At 40.3% G+C, this 15,858-nt stretch overlaps 1 protein-coding gene across 1 annotated transcript in view; it reads right to left on the minus strand.

The window, feature by feature from the left end:
- LOC5566992 (protein yellow) overlaps positions 1-15,858 on the minus strand; it is a 71,997-nt gene that overhangs the window by 24,356 nt on the left and 31,783 nt on the right. The window lies entirely within an intron of this gene.

Genomic DNA, 15,858 nt, shown 5'->3' on the forward strand with positions numbered 1-15,858 from the left:
AAATAATACCTCCACTATTGATACACTGTTCCTTTAGTTGAGGTATATTTTTAATTTGTGTTCCTATAGCTGCAATATCCGTTGTTTTCTTATGAGATCCTCCACTATAGGAACATTTTACCACAACTATTGGTACAAGTAAAAAAAGTTTTACCTATTTAATGATATTTCATCAGTTAAAGCAATTTGAACGCTCTTTTCAACTATTCCGCGCCAACTATTCAACAAGCCAATACTTCGATTGGCAGTGTCGGGTCTGTGGCTAATGTAATAAAATCAGTGAAAACGGCACTACCACAACTATAGGAACACTCACAACTAAGGGAACACTTACCCTATGTCTGTATCTTACTTACGTAGAGTAGAACATTGAATTGAAGTCACTAAACGATTTAGTTCTGGCATGCATCTTTTGCTTCTGAATTTTTTAATCTTTATGTTGCAATTTCTTCATCAAGGTACGTCCAAAAATTACTTCACGCAAAGTTTGTTTTCCATATTCATCCTCCTCAATTTACCTCTGTATCACACTTTTTGTATGGATTCCAATTTTTATATGGGTAGTCACGTTTCCTTGTAACGCCCCCCTTCCTCTTCTGTACGTGACGTTATTTATGAATAACCCCTCACCCGCATTTTTTTTCAACTGTTTTACATTGTAATGGGTCGAAGAGCATGAAAATATAATTGATTAATCTCGAAAATAAACTTGTAGAACTGCTAGATATGGACGACACACTTTCAAGATTTTTTTTGGATCCTTACCATAGACTTGAAATTTTTTGGTGAAATAAGGTTTAATTTATGGGAATATGACTATAAATAACAAAAACAGAGCTGAATTCCAATTGTGAAATACATTGGGCGTTAACGGGTTAAGTAGGTGTTCAATTAATCATTCCTTCCCATTCCTCAGCATTCGCAAGGACGTGGCCTGGACAGCTCTCAACTAGTGAAGGATGCGTTAATCTTATCTAAAGTTCAATGGTTAATCCCAAATCTTTGACTTTGGTAACAGGCGGGAAGGAAGCAACCCTCATACAATGGTCTAGGACTGTACCACCTACGAATGTGTGCGAATTGCTTAATACTAATGCAATTAGCTAACACGTTAAATTAGACTGGGGCCTGTGTAGGTTATAAAATAATACAATTTTCAAACATCCCAGGTAACAATTTGAAGCTGCTCAAACGCTTATATAGCTTTTTCAATTCAGCCTTTGTTTGAACAAAAGCTGTTCATAGCCTGCATTCACTGCTGTTCAGCTGTTAAACATCTAATTCTAGCGATTTTATTCAGCCTTAAGCTTAATTGAAGCTATATAGAAGGCTGAATGCGCTTATTCAGGCCTCTTTCAATAACCAAAATTCTATTTTTAGAACAGATGGCAACCTTCGAAAGCTTAACGATCGCTTATTCATCCATTATTCAACAATTAACCAAAAAAAAATAAAAAGTACTTACAGGTTTATAGTTTTGGGTTTTATCAACGCAACCAATAATTTCAAATACATAGTGTAGAAAAGTGCTAGAATTTAAAGATGAAGATTAGTAAATATGTGCCATTGAGATTTGAACTGGGATTCGCTGACTTATAACCACTTACCTTGACATCTGCTCCACATGAGACTGTGTAAAAATCATCAACAGCAAGAGACTAACATATTATTTGGTCTGAATAAGGGCTGTTTTAAAGGCTGCATTGAGGCTGAAGAAGTGATAACAGCGCTATGTAAAAACACTTGAGTTAGCTGTCAAAGTGTGTTGTGATTTTTGTTTCAAAATAGAATCCTCGGTAATTTTTAATTTCTGCTATTCAATTGTTGTCAACGCAAGTTGGTAATGATTTCGATTTCATACAGTTAATTAAAAATGTTACGAATAAATCTGCGTCATCGAGTGTAGTGTTCTATCTTGTTGTTACACAAGGTCATCGATGCCAGATTCAGGATTTTTTCGACAAATGAAAGGCCCGTGTGCGTTTACAGCATGTCTGCTTCGGGATGTGAAAATTTTGTTGTTCGATGAAACAGTTTTATAATAATTAATTTAGTGTTCGACCCAATGTAGGTATATATTTCGGTATGTACCTATATTTTTATCAACTTACAGGAGAATAATTTTTCGGCAATGGCTGTTGATTTGATTAAAGCTTTAAATAACCTTTAATCAATATCATTCAGGTTGGCTGAACAAAAGTTAAAACTGTAGATGAAAAATAGTTTTTTCAACTCGATATTCAGCTTTGAGTATACAGGTCGGACTCGATTATCCGGAGACTCGATTTTCCGGGGACTCGATTATCCGGGATTCGATTATCCGGAATTTTAGACTCGATTATCCGGAATTTGTTTTTTGATGTTCATGGTTTTCAAATTTTATGCATAAATCTTAGATAATTTGGTATTGCAATATACAATCTGAATGGTTTTGCAGTTTTGAACGTATTTAAGAAAAGGGGGGGTTGAAAAGGTGTTTTTTGTGTATGCTAACCAAAAAAAAATTTTCTTGTAAAGACCCCTACTGTTCCTAGAAATAATTTCTGGCTACGCCGAATCATATGAATAAAACAACAAAAAAAAGATAATATTTAAGTTCTTTTATCGAAGATATCATTTATTTTCTTAGTGATTCGATTATCTGGAGGATTCGATTATCCGGAGTGAAAAAAATCGATACTCCGGATAATCGAGTCCGACCTGTACTGCTGAATAAGAGTGTTTAATAAGCTTTTCTTCAAATTATTGTTCAGCTGTCACGGTGTTCAGCCTTGTACACCATTGATCAGCCAATATTCAGCAAATACTCTTGCTGTTCAGCTTTCATTGTTACTTGGGATTATTCTAAAAAAACTAAAATGTTTTAAAAGTCGTACAAAACTTTCTAAATATGCGTGTTATGGCCCAAGGCTTAAATCAAATATAAAATCATTTTGATTTCCGAGCTAAGAAAAAATACACAAAATTCCAAAAGGTACCCCGTCTAAAGGCGGGGTTGGATATTAGAGGGTGAAAGTAACTTATTCGGAATATGAATAAAAACTTTATTTATCAGTTTTCGATATTGACGGAGTAACATAACATGCACTAAACAAAGGACACGGAACATATTTACTATAATATTGGTTACAGTGATTCATGTTCCGAACAGAAAAAATATATCGTTAAAAATGGATGCATTTTTCTAGAAAAATTTCTTAAAGAGATGTGCTAAAAAATATGAGAACATTTCTTGAGAGATTGCAGTTGTAATTTCCTGACGTGTTCTTGAGGGAATGCCTTTCGAATTTCCCCAAATAGTATGCAACGATTTCCTTGGAAGCGCACAAACACAATCTCAAAGTGTTTCAATAAAAACTTTGCAAAAATAGCTTTCATAATTTATAAACTAACTTCTTTTACTATTATATAAAAGTTATTCAGGAAGACCGATTCCTGAAGATGTCTATAGATAAATATCCATCTTTTCTGAACAGATTTATTAAACAAAACCATTATATAGTTTTTTTCCAACAAGATCTTAGGAACATTTCTTGTGAATTTCATATTCATGATTGTTGGCAGGTTCCTTACCAAACTCGTTTTCGATTTCATGAAGGCGCGAATCATGTATGATCTCCGAGAAATTCTGCATTGCGCGATTTTTAATTTATATAAAAAAAACTTGAAAAATTCAAACAGTTACAGTCAGGTCTCCTATAAGACGCTGCGACCCACTTTACGCCCACCGCTGTCGTTAAACTTATTTGATAAGTTTATATTATGCTTCAGTCACGTATAAAAAATCAGCTTCATTTGATTAAAAACAGCTGAGAAATTGCGTTGGGAAGAAAGTGGGTGGCAGTGTCTCATAGGAGACCTGACTGTAGTAAACTTTGTCACAAACTAGTGTATTTTGAATTTATTGTCCGTGCATGCAGGTAGGGAAGAGGTTAACGGCTTCCTTGCCCCCGCTGGCTACGCCCATGTAGACATGGTCAGCTCGATTAAATTGATCCGCATGGGCTAGTACCTTTACGAGATAGTGAAGCATTTCAGTATACCTGTGTTCTTTACCACTCTGTGGTAAGGTCGGTGTACCAATAGCCGTACAGCAAAGAGCAAATATTCATACAATTTCGAAAATAAAGCTGCTGTTTTATTTTTACGTCTTCTGAAAGCAATTTATCTTGGTTCTGTGGAAAAACAAAAATATGGAAACTATGAAAACTCGTATTGTGCAACTCAAAAAGTTCTCAAATCTTTCTTTATTTGGTTTGATCTTAGTAGTGCTACTACATGTACAATAAGCCCACTGTGCATAGGTGCACGGAGTTTAAGTTTTAAAAGAGATTATTTATTCCAATCATTTTGAGAAAAAAAAACAAGCTATGATTCAATTGTAATTAGATAAATAGCTCTTGACCTCCATGTGAAAAAATATTTTGCAACGATTTTTAATAAAACGACCAAAATTGCTACTAGTGCGACTATAGGGGACTATCTACTAAAGGTACACCGACCCTAACTATTTAAGACCACATTCAAGCATAGAAGGTGCCGGCTGTTTTGGTGTGCCATACCGCTAAGTCAATCACTATGGAATGGTGTGGTAGCTACTCTACTGCATGACTAATGGAGTCAAAACACCCGGCTGGCCGAGCAAACCCGTTCTCCACTGAAGTCAGTAGTTGGTAGCTTGCAGTCCCAAATACATTTCTAGCCATAGTCGCCGCCGGGGTCCATAAATGCGCGGGGAGTGGTTTCCAGTGCTTGACCGAGAAGAAGTTGTCCGGTGCCCACTCTATCATTTATTCAGCTCTCGCTCGACTCCAACTAGCCAGAGACCTTGCATGAGCAATTTTTGCATTTATCACCTCTAGCCGGTCGACCGTGTTTGCCACCACATGGCCAGGCCATAGATGAATGGTTGCGGTATCAAAACAATTACTTACTGATCAACGCCATACGTGATACCGCGAGACACAAATTGCATGGGAATTTAAGTAATTCGACTCAGCATGGTTCGATGCGAAAAGTGTGCCAATTAAAAAATGCACATTCCATGTGCAAAATTTGTTAACATGATCGACACACGCGGATTGACGAACGGGCCTTGACCATGTAAAAGAGGGGTGTCCTAGCAGATTCCACCTTCGCGTGATATAAATTAAATAGCTGGATTTTTGCTATAGTTTATTTTAATGTGTTCACGCTCAAGGTTACAAATAAAATGTTGCCTTGCAGTTGATATTGATAAGCGACAATTGTCGTCTCAATGCACTAACGCAGCAAATTACAGAATAAGGATTTTTTAGCTCTAGTTGAAATTTATTCTCCCAGGCTTAAGGTGAAGATTAATCGAAGCCAAAGTTCAAATTTTCAAGATCACGGATCTGGAGAACCAAACATCCGTTTGAGCTGAAAATCTAATCGATTGGTCACCACCAGCTGGTACCACATCTTCTACAGCGGTGGCGACAGAGCAGAACGTGGAGTTAGCTTCATAGTGATTGGAAAGCAGACGAAGCGAATTATTCGGTGGAAACCGGTAAGCGACCGAATCTGTTTGTTGAGAATGAAGGGCAAGTTCTTGTATGCTTGTGGCCGGTACCCGACAGAACAGAGAGCGGTACAGGGCAGCGAAAGCCGAAGAAAAGCGAATCCACCGCAGAAAGAAAAGGCAGCACGAAGAATGTGTGGTAGCTGACGCTCAAGAAAGCATGAACCGGAATGATATGCGGAGATTCTATGCAACGGTCAATGGTGCGCTGCACAATACTGTACCAGTGCCCGCCATGTGCAATGATCGAGAAGGGAATTTGCTGACCGATAAAACGACGGTGGCTGCCAGGTGGAAGGATCATTTTCAGCAACTGCTGAACGGTGAAAAAGGAAATGTAGCGAGGAACAGGATGAACATAGATGACGACGATCAAGCTGTGGACCAATCGACCATAGGAGAGGTTAAAAAGGCTATCAGCGAGCTGAAGAACTGTAAGGCTGCTGGGAAGGACGAGATCCTGGTCGAGCTTCTCAAGCACGGAAGCGAGCAGCTTTACCAGTCGATCCACCGAGTACTTCTGAAGGTATGGGAGGACGAAGAATTGCCCACCAGCTGGTTGGATGGCCTCATCCGCCCTATCTACAAGAAAGGGCACAGACTGGAGTGTGCCAATTACAGACGAATTACCCTGCTGAATTCGGCGTACAAAATTCTGTCGCGCATCCTGTTTAACAGACTGAGACCGCTCGAGGAGTCCTTCGTCGGCGAATACCAAGCTGGTTTTCACGAGGGCCGTTCGACAATGGACCAGATGTTGAGCTTGCGAATCATCCTAGACAAATTCCGAGAGTATAACTTGCACACTCACCATCTGTTTATAGATTTCAAAACGGCGTACGACTCAGTGAAAAGAAGTGAGCTGTGGCAGATAATGTCTCAACATGATTTTCCGGCGAAACTAATTAGGCTGATACATGCTACGCTGGATGGTTCGAAATCAAGTGTTCGGATCGCAGACGAGGTGTCAACCTCGTTCGTGACGTTAGACGGATTGAAGCAAGGAGACGCACTTTCGAATTTACTGTTCAACATTGCACTCGAGGGTGCTACTAGGAGATTTGGCGTGCAGAGAAATGGCACTATTCTCACAAGGTCGCTCATGCTCCTTGCGGACGATATAGACCTAATTGGAATCGATCGAAGGTCAGTGGAAGAGGCATTCGTGCCTCTGAAGAGGGAGACAGCGAGGATTGGCCTGACCATTAATTCTACCAAAACGAAGTACATGGTTGAAGGTAGTGTAGGTGCTGAGGTAGTGTTTGATGGGGATGTGTTTGAAGTTGTTGAAGAATTTGTTGACCTTGGAACACTTGTGACATGTGACAACGACGTTTCCCGCGAAGCGAAAAGACGTGTTGCGGCTGCGAATAGGGCCTATTACGGACTACGTAATCAGTTTAGGTCCCGCAGCTTGCAAACGGAAACAACGCCCTGTATAAAACATTGATTCTTCTGGTGGCTCTCTACAGGCACGAAGCGTGGACATTAAAAGAGTCAGACCGGAAAGCTCTCGGTGTTTTCGAGCGTAAAGTGCTGCGGACAATACTCGGTGAGAAACTCGAAAATGGTGTGTGGCGCAGACGCATGAATCACGAGTTGTATCAAGTGTACAAAGATGCGAATATTATCAAGCGTGTAAAATACGGCAGACTTCAGTGAGATGGCCACTTAGTGCGGATGTCGGAGAAGTTTCGCCCAAGACCGACGAAGATGGAGCTCTACAAAACGCCCGGCAATGGCGTGACGCTACGCTGTAGCCATCAGGGTATCAAGGTATAGGTACGACGAATAATAGCGCTTACGACGAAGCAGAACAAAACCCTCAAAATCATTATTAATTAAATTAAGGCGATACGTCAATTTGTTTTTGTTCTTAAAAGGTATTATTTAGAAAACGTGTATATTTCAAGGATATCTACGTATACATTGCTCACTGAAAATCAATTCTTTCTTCTAATACACCACCCTGATTGGACGAAGAATTCTGCCTTTTTCGACGATGTTCGGTATTGGGTACCGTCTGATATTGGAGGATCTCCTCTTATGATTTGAAAACAAAAATGAAAAACAAGTTTATGAAATGATGCATTTGTTTTCAAATAATGAGTTAAAATTTTCTTTTCTTTTTTTGTTTCAAGTTGTAGCATTCATGAGGGTCACATTTGATGAATCTATAAAAAAAAACTAACAAAATCAAAATGTTGTTCCACCCTAACCAATATGCTATATATTTTAAATGCTTTCTAGCATCTGATCTGATAACATCTAAACAAGAGAACTCCTTAGTGTAGAACATTGAAGACAGATGAAAATTGCAATCTCACGATACCGTCAGTTAGATATATCAATCCTCCGCGCATGTATTCCTTAGCACTAAAACGATCGTTGGTTAGTTCATCCGATGCCGGTGAGCGGATAATTTGCTAACCAAATCAGCTTACACGGAAAACCGGCTTAAACACTAGCAATAATACAAACAATCATCGACAGATGCCAAATCGTACAGTGCTGTTTCCGCTACTGCGGATGCTCACTTAAATATATGCGGCAATCTCGGATGGAAAAAAATGCTAGTCTGAGGAAAGTTGTGCCAAAAGGGCAAAAGAACTGATTTTATATGACAGTAGAATAGTATAATCTCTAAACTTAACGTTACAAGAACAAGCCTTGCAAAGTTCGGTAAAATAATAATTGGAAAATATACCATTATTGTGTTAGTGAAGATAGAAAAATAACAAAATTAGTTCTTTTGTTGACATAATGTAGGACTATCCATTAATTATGTTGCTTTCTAGAGTGAAAGAATCATCTCTATTCGAAATGCTTCATCCTCAAATTGAAAAAAAAAAAAAAATCTCCAGTAATTTGTTATGTAATAAGGTTCTACATGATGCTACCACATGAATGGACTATCGCTGTCTAGTACACCCGAGGCCACTAGAACTGAAGGGGAAAAACTAACGCATCGTGCGTACTATTCTGCACGTGTAAATCAATACCAAATTGAAATGCATGAGAACCTGGATGGAGCAGTGGAGATAATTGAATGCGTTTCGTTGTAAAACCCAATGCTCCTAGGCCGGCACTGTAGTGTATCACACTTCCATTCATTTGTAGTGGCTATGTTTGTACAAGCATTCCACACGCTATCAGACGCCTAATGATGGACCCATCAACGAAGTGTGTACCTGGTGAATTAAACGTCAATGCTAAAACAAATGGGATCCCCACCTGGAGAAGGTGCTTCCCCGATTTTAGTTCAGAGTTCAAACAGACGATGAATTGGGTTTCGACTATGGGGTTGTCGCTTGTTTAGCGTTACTAAATTATGTTACAGTTAGAACCGATGTTTGGTTTCATGTTTTGTCAATTCTATATAAATAAAAATGGAGTGGTGTTTGTATGTCACGAAATGGCTGGAGAACAGATGTACGGATTGACTTAAGTTTTTCACAGTTGCACTCGACAAGGGATGCGACATGATAGAGCGAGGAAAAAAATTGGGAAAGTCTCCGTAATAATGTGGGAAAAGGGAGAAGACTAATGTGTCATTTTGTATGGGGCGCGGCATAAAATAGACAAGGCTGTCTCTTTACTTGTGGAAACATCAAATTTGGTTGTAAACATGTGGCGTCATTAGTAAATTTAGCACATAAATAAACATATAACCTGGTAAATTTGCATACAAGTTTACTGCTATCGATCTATAATGCTTTTTCAACAGACAATATTGAAAAAAAAACAGGCAGCTAGATATTTTTAAAAACGACAATAGATTAATTCATATTTATGAATTCATATGGCTCAATTCTGCATTATCCAAATATTCCTAATTTAGCTTTCGACTTATTGACACTAAAGTAATTTGGTTATTTTGTGCAAGCTCCATTATTTAGAGTTGAAAGCACCAATGGTTGGTAAATGGCTGGGCATGGAGTACCATTGGTACCTCGCGTACCAGAAGGAATAAAATAGACCCCTCTGTGTGGTCCTTAGCCTCTTGTCCAGCGATTCCTATCCCTACCTGCCCGCGGTACTGGCCGGGGTACGAGCAACTTTAGGGAAGATCGGGTTATCAACCCCGGTGGGAACTCTGATGGTATGCTGACAGGGCTGTTGCTTCAGCAAACCTGGAGCGTCTGTACTCCATGTTAGGAGCGGTTCACAATAGCGTCTGTTACCCCATGTCAGGGGCGGGGGGATGGTCCTCCGGAAATCTAGAGGTTGGTGTCAGGCCCTGCTAGACAGCCGTACAAAAATCAAGCAACAAATAATCAACGAGAGAATACGAACCGGGACAATCGGCGAAGGCCACAGCGGCGTAAAGGGACTAGCGCTATAGCGATTGGAAGCTCGGTATGTGGAATTGTCTTCATCGGGAGCACACGCATACTCCCCAACGTTCTGAAGAACCGTGGATTCGGCATTGTAGCATTGCAGCAAGTTGCAGGAAGTGTGTTGGAAGGGATCATGGTGCGAACGTTCAGAGGTAATTTGTCTTTGATGCCATCTACCAAAGCTGCGGCAACACACACGAACTGGGAACAGCTTTTATAGTGATGGGTGATATGCAAAGGCGCGTGATCGGGAGGTGGCCGATCAATGAAAGAATGTGCAAGTTGAGGCTCAAAGGCCGATTCTTCAACTTCAGCATAATAAACGTGCACAGCCTTCACTCCGGAAGCAGTGATTATGATAAGAACGCTTTTTACGCGCAGCTCGAACGCGAGTACGACCGCTGCCCTAACCACGACGTCAAAAATATCATAGGAGATCTAAACGCTGAGGTTAGCCAGGAGGAGGAATTCAGACCGACTGTTGGAAAGTTCAGCGCTCACCGGCTGACGAACGAAAACGGCTCCATGGCCATTCGTAACACCTACTTCCAGCACAGCCTTGCATACCGATACACCTGGAGATCACCACAGCGGACAGAATCACAAATCGAACACGTTCTAATTGATGGACGGAACTTCTCCGACATTATGGACGTCAGGACCTATCATGGCGCTAACATTGACTCCAACCACTATCTGGTGATGGTTAAACTGCGCCCAAAACTTTTCGTCGTTAACAACGTACGGTACCGATGCCCGCTCCGGTATGACCTAGAGCGGCTTAAGCAACCGGATGTCGCCAATGCGTACGCGCAGCACCTCGAGGCTGCATTACCGTAAGAGGGTAAGCTGGATGAAGCCCCTCTTGAGGATTGCTGGAGAACATTGAAAGCAGCCATCAGCAATGCAGCTGAGAGCAACGTCGGGTACGTGGGATGGAGTCGACAGAACGATTGGTTCGACGAGGAATCTAGGCAGATTCTGGAGCAGAAGAATGCAGCGTGGGCGGTCATGCTGCAGCAAGGGACCCGGCAGAACGTGGAGCGTTATAGACGGAAGCGGCAACAGCAGACCCGCCTCTTTCGGGAGAAAAATCGTCGCCTGGAGGAGACGAAGTGCGAGGAGATGGAGCAGCTGTGCCGGTCTCAAGAGACACGTAAGTTCTATCAGAAGCTCAACGCATCTCGAAACGGCTTCGTGGCGCGAGCCGAGATGAGCAGGGATAAGGATGGGAGCATTTTGACGGACGAGCGTGAGGTGATCGAAATATGCCCCAATGGGCATTGCCCCATCTACAAGAAAGGCGACAAGTTAGATTGTAAGAACTTCTGAGCGATCACCATTCAATATGCGGCCAACAAAGTATAATACCAGATCATCTTCCGTCGTCTGTCACCTGTAGTGAACGAGTTGGTAGGAAGTTATCAAGCCGGCTTCGTTGACGGCCGATGGACCACGGACCAGATCTTTACTGTGCGGCAAATCCTCCAAAAATGTCGTGAATACCAGGTCCCGATGCATCACCTGACCTGAAAATAACGTAAGCCGTGAAATACGGAGTCAGTGGAAGTCGGGCCTACTATGGCCTCCACAAGAAGCTGCGGTCAAAAAATATTCACACCCGCACCAAATGTACCATGTACAAAACGCTCATAAGGCCGGTAGTCCTCTACGGGCATGAAATGTGGACGATGATCGAGGAGGATCTGCAAGCGCTTGGAGTCTTCGAACGTCGGGTTCTTAGGACGGCGGTGTGCAGGAAAACGGTATGTGGCGGAGAAGGATGAACCACGAGCTCGCCCAACTCTACGGCGAACCCAGTATCCAGAAGGTGCCCAAAGCTGGAAGTATACGATGGGCGGGGCATGTTGCAAGAATGCCGGACAGCAACCCTGCAAAGATGGTGTTCGCTTCGGATCTGGTTGGTACAAGAAGACGTGGAGCACAGCGAGCTATGTTGGCAGATCAAGTGCGTATCGATTTGGCGAGTGTGGGGCAGAACCGAGAATGAAGAGATGCGGCCACGAACCAAGTATTGCGACGTGACATTTTTGATTCAGTGTTATCTGTTTAGATGTTAACTAACTAAATGAAACATGGAAGAAAATCATTAGGAGCAATTCCAGGTGGAAAACCTGGGGAATATGTGAAGCTCTGTTTTATCAATTTTGGATGACGTATTCTTCGGAGAATTCCTGGAATAATTCGTTTCAACATAACTTGGCAGACTTTTGTCATTATTCTTGGTTCCATATCAGAGTTTTAATAGATTTCTCTAAAGATATATTGAGGACTCCTGATAAAACCTATGAAATTTAGTCAGTTTTGTAGCAAAACATAATGCAACCCAAAAAAGGCTTCATTAACTCAATCAGGACGTAATTACTTTGCGAATATAAATGCCGATACAATTAGTATCGGCCATCGACCAGAGAGGAACGATTCAACGCCCTTGCTCATCCCCACCATAAAGCTCAATCGTACAAGTTGTTAAGAGTAATTTTAAGAAGTATTTTTTTTTTCTCATGAAAGGCATGTATCACATCGATAGCTCTCGTCTTGAAGGTAGAGCTAGTACTGATATTCTTGTATATTATCCAATCATTAAATTCAGTAATTTGGTAGATTATGTAGAATTTCGAAATGAAAATGTTTGCTTTCATGGTGAAAACAATCCGCTGTTCAACAGCATGTAGTAAAAATATATATAAGATGCTTTCGAGCAACTTGGCTCAGCAGCCTCAATGTAAATATATGTTTGGTGCCTTCAACGTAACGCTTTTAAAGGAGGGATGAGGTAAGCTAAATTATACCGGCTCATACCAAAATTTAAATAAACCTTGTCTTATCGCATGTCAAACTAAAATTAGGGAACTACTTTCAATTAGCAATGTAAACCACATACGAACCATTCTTTCATTGCAGGAAATAAATTGGCTGATAGGCTAGCTCGCCATGACACATAACTTATCATGTCTTTACGAGCCCTGAGCTAGATATAAATTGCCTATTATTGTTTTCACAACACTTGTTTTCAAACAAAATTGATTTAAAACAATGGTATTTTACAAGAAATTTCTAATTAAGCCATCATTGGTTACCGGACACAAATAACATAGTAACAACTTTGCTGAATTCTTGAAAAGAAAATTTGTAACTATTCCTCCATGTGGGACAGACAGTACCATATGCTCGCTTGTTATGCCAGTTTGTTTCTAATCAAGTTAATCCATTTTTCTGACACAACAAGTTCCATATAGTTTCTGATTGTGTGAGAAAATTTGAGGTTTTTTGGATTCTATATAGGGGAATTTACATTTTTTTTAAAATTAACAAATCGTTCAGGACCGTACTTATCCGGAAACGAAACATTAACCGGCACCGAACAATCCAGCTGGCAGAGTCACCTATTGTGCCAATCTAAAACAAATAACCAATCAATCAACCAGTAGGTACCTACTCCAACCACAGCGGAAAAGGTTAAGTGTCATTCAAGGCAATCCATTGCGTGCTGCCACGCGTCGATCTCTCGTCAGTCCATCGTCACCGAGTGGTTGCATGTGGGTATCGCCGTTGTTATATGTTCCCATCTAACCAGTTCGATGGCTCGATTCGTCTATTCATCTACCATTTCCGACAGGTGTTCAATAAATATTAAAGTATCGTGTTCATGAATTTTACTGCACCTACCTGCTGAAATGACTTACTTCCAGCTATAAGAGATGCAAACCAACGTTCGATTCCTGTATTTTACTGGCACGCATTCAAATGGTGTCCACAACTTGCGGAAACAATCCAACGGGTGACTCAATGTCGTTTGAATATGTAATTTAGGTTGGTTAACTTTTTTTCAATCTGGATCAGTTACAATGTAACTATTTGGCTTATGCAAAATTGCAAGATTACTTCACTGTGCACCTACGATAAATATTAATCCATAGATAATCGAATGTAAATTTCTAACTAAAATTGGTTGCAATTCCAAATTTGCCCGATGAAATTGCATGCAATGTCGTCATTTAATCGATCATAAAAAAGTAAAACAGATATTGTTGAATAGTCCTTAATGTATTTAAATTATATTTCCCGATTTCAGGCTTTCTGCACAATTACTATCGAATGAGTAAGACAATTAACTCACAATTAAATCATTTGTTTTGTGCCTACTCTATAACTTGGCTAATGAAGCTTAATCCTCTAATACCCAACCCTGCCTTTAGACGGGGTACACTTTGGAATTTTGTGTATTGGTCCACTCTGACTTACAGCGACCAAGTAATGGAAAAACTTTCGGAACAACACTGTTTTTTTGTAATAGAACATAGAAGCCAGGATTACTTTGATCTATTCTTCCTGCCAAGCAGTCTTCCCATGAATTAAACCGATGTACAACTTCGGTTTGAACCTTGCAACTTGTGTTGAACCGCAAACGCGCTTCGTCTGTGTACCAGTAGTGTATCAAACCGAACCCGGTAGGGGCTCCTGGGGTAATATGCACTGCCGAGGCAAAACGCACCCTGTCAGTTTCTCTGAAATAAACGAGTTTTGAGAGAAAAACACTATGCGGATCGATGAAACGTTGCAAATTGTTGACACCCTGAGAATTTGATACATTTTGGAAAACTTAACAAGGAGATAGAGCAATAAATTCGAAAAGCACCATTCTGATGTAACTTTCCAGATCATTTCACTTGTTGTTTTGAAAGCGATGAATTGAGAATTTTCACAACCATTCACCATAAAACAGATGATTAGAGACTGGGTAAGTTGTTGATTACATGATTTGGCGAAATAACACAACGATTTCTATTTTACATAACATTTTCTGTTAAGCGCCCGGTTGGGGCAACATGCACTCCATCGGTTGGGGCAGAACGATCCAGTCCAAAATAAACTACAATCACGAAAGTTAGGTTATTTGAAGTCTTTACCAACGTATTTATGCACAATTTTATCATCTTATACACGAAAACTATCAAAAACTCGTGTTTTTACGATAAATAAAATTACGTTTAAAACACGATGGTGCATCTTGCCTCATTGTTGTGGTGCATCATGCCCCTTTGTTTAGGTGCGTCTTGCCTCAATGTTGTGGTGCGTTCTGCCCCAAAAAGCGGTGCATCGTGCCCCGCATAAATCCTAATTCACACAAAAGTAGTGTTTGAAAAAAAATAAATTTGCCAACAATCTAAATTAATTATGATGAAAATTCGCTCAACACCATGTAGGGTGAACCCAAACCAACTAGATTCGTGTATTAAAACACTACATACATGTTGTTAAGTGTTCATTTCGGCACATTTCCCTTAAGTGGTGCATATTACCCCAGGAACCCCTACATGTGTATTTCGGTTCGAACTTTGGTTCAAATAATGGCACAAAGCAGGCAGACAGGGAACGGTTGAAATCCACGCGGATAAATTTCTACGATCATATATGGAACTTCTTGGTTCAAATCGCAAGACCCTTGAGGCTTGGATAAATGTTTCATTTAAGATCAATACTTTAAATAACATTTAGCGGTAACTTTATGAAAAAACCAAGGAATTTACTAAATCAAACCAGTGTTGAGGAACTCACACTCAAATCTCAATCAACACGCTCTCCCGTGAGAGCAAACTCATTAGAGATCTGCTTCGCAAATCTCATGCTTGAGATTATGATATGAAATCACTCAATCAACTCAAACTGTAAAAAATGATTCAGTCGCAAAACCCGTCAAAACCTCGTGAAACCCGAATCTCCAAGCGTAAGTTATGAGAAATTGAGTTTTTCACAACACTGTATCAAACAACAAGACACGATAAATAGAAATTAATAAGCGTGGATATCAACAATTTTCTGTTTCTCCGTTTGTGTCATTGTTCTGAACCTCGGATCACGCTATGTCTGAACCAGACAAGGAACCAGACGATTATAAAAATTGACATCGGGTTTTTCCTCGCTAGAGTTTAGTATTTGGGTTATATTTTCATA

This window comes from Aedes aegypti, chromosome 2, assembly GCF_002204515.2.
Source record: "Aedes aegypti strain LVP_AGWG chromosome 2, AaegL5.0 Primary Assembly, whole genome shotgun sequence".
Lineage (NCBI taxonomy): Eukaryota > Metazoa > Arthropoda > Insecta > Diptera > Culicidae > Aedes > Aedes aegypti.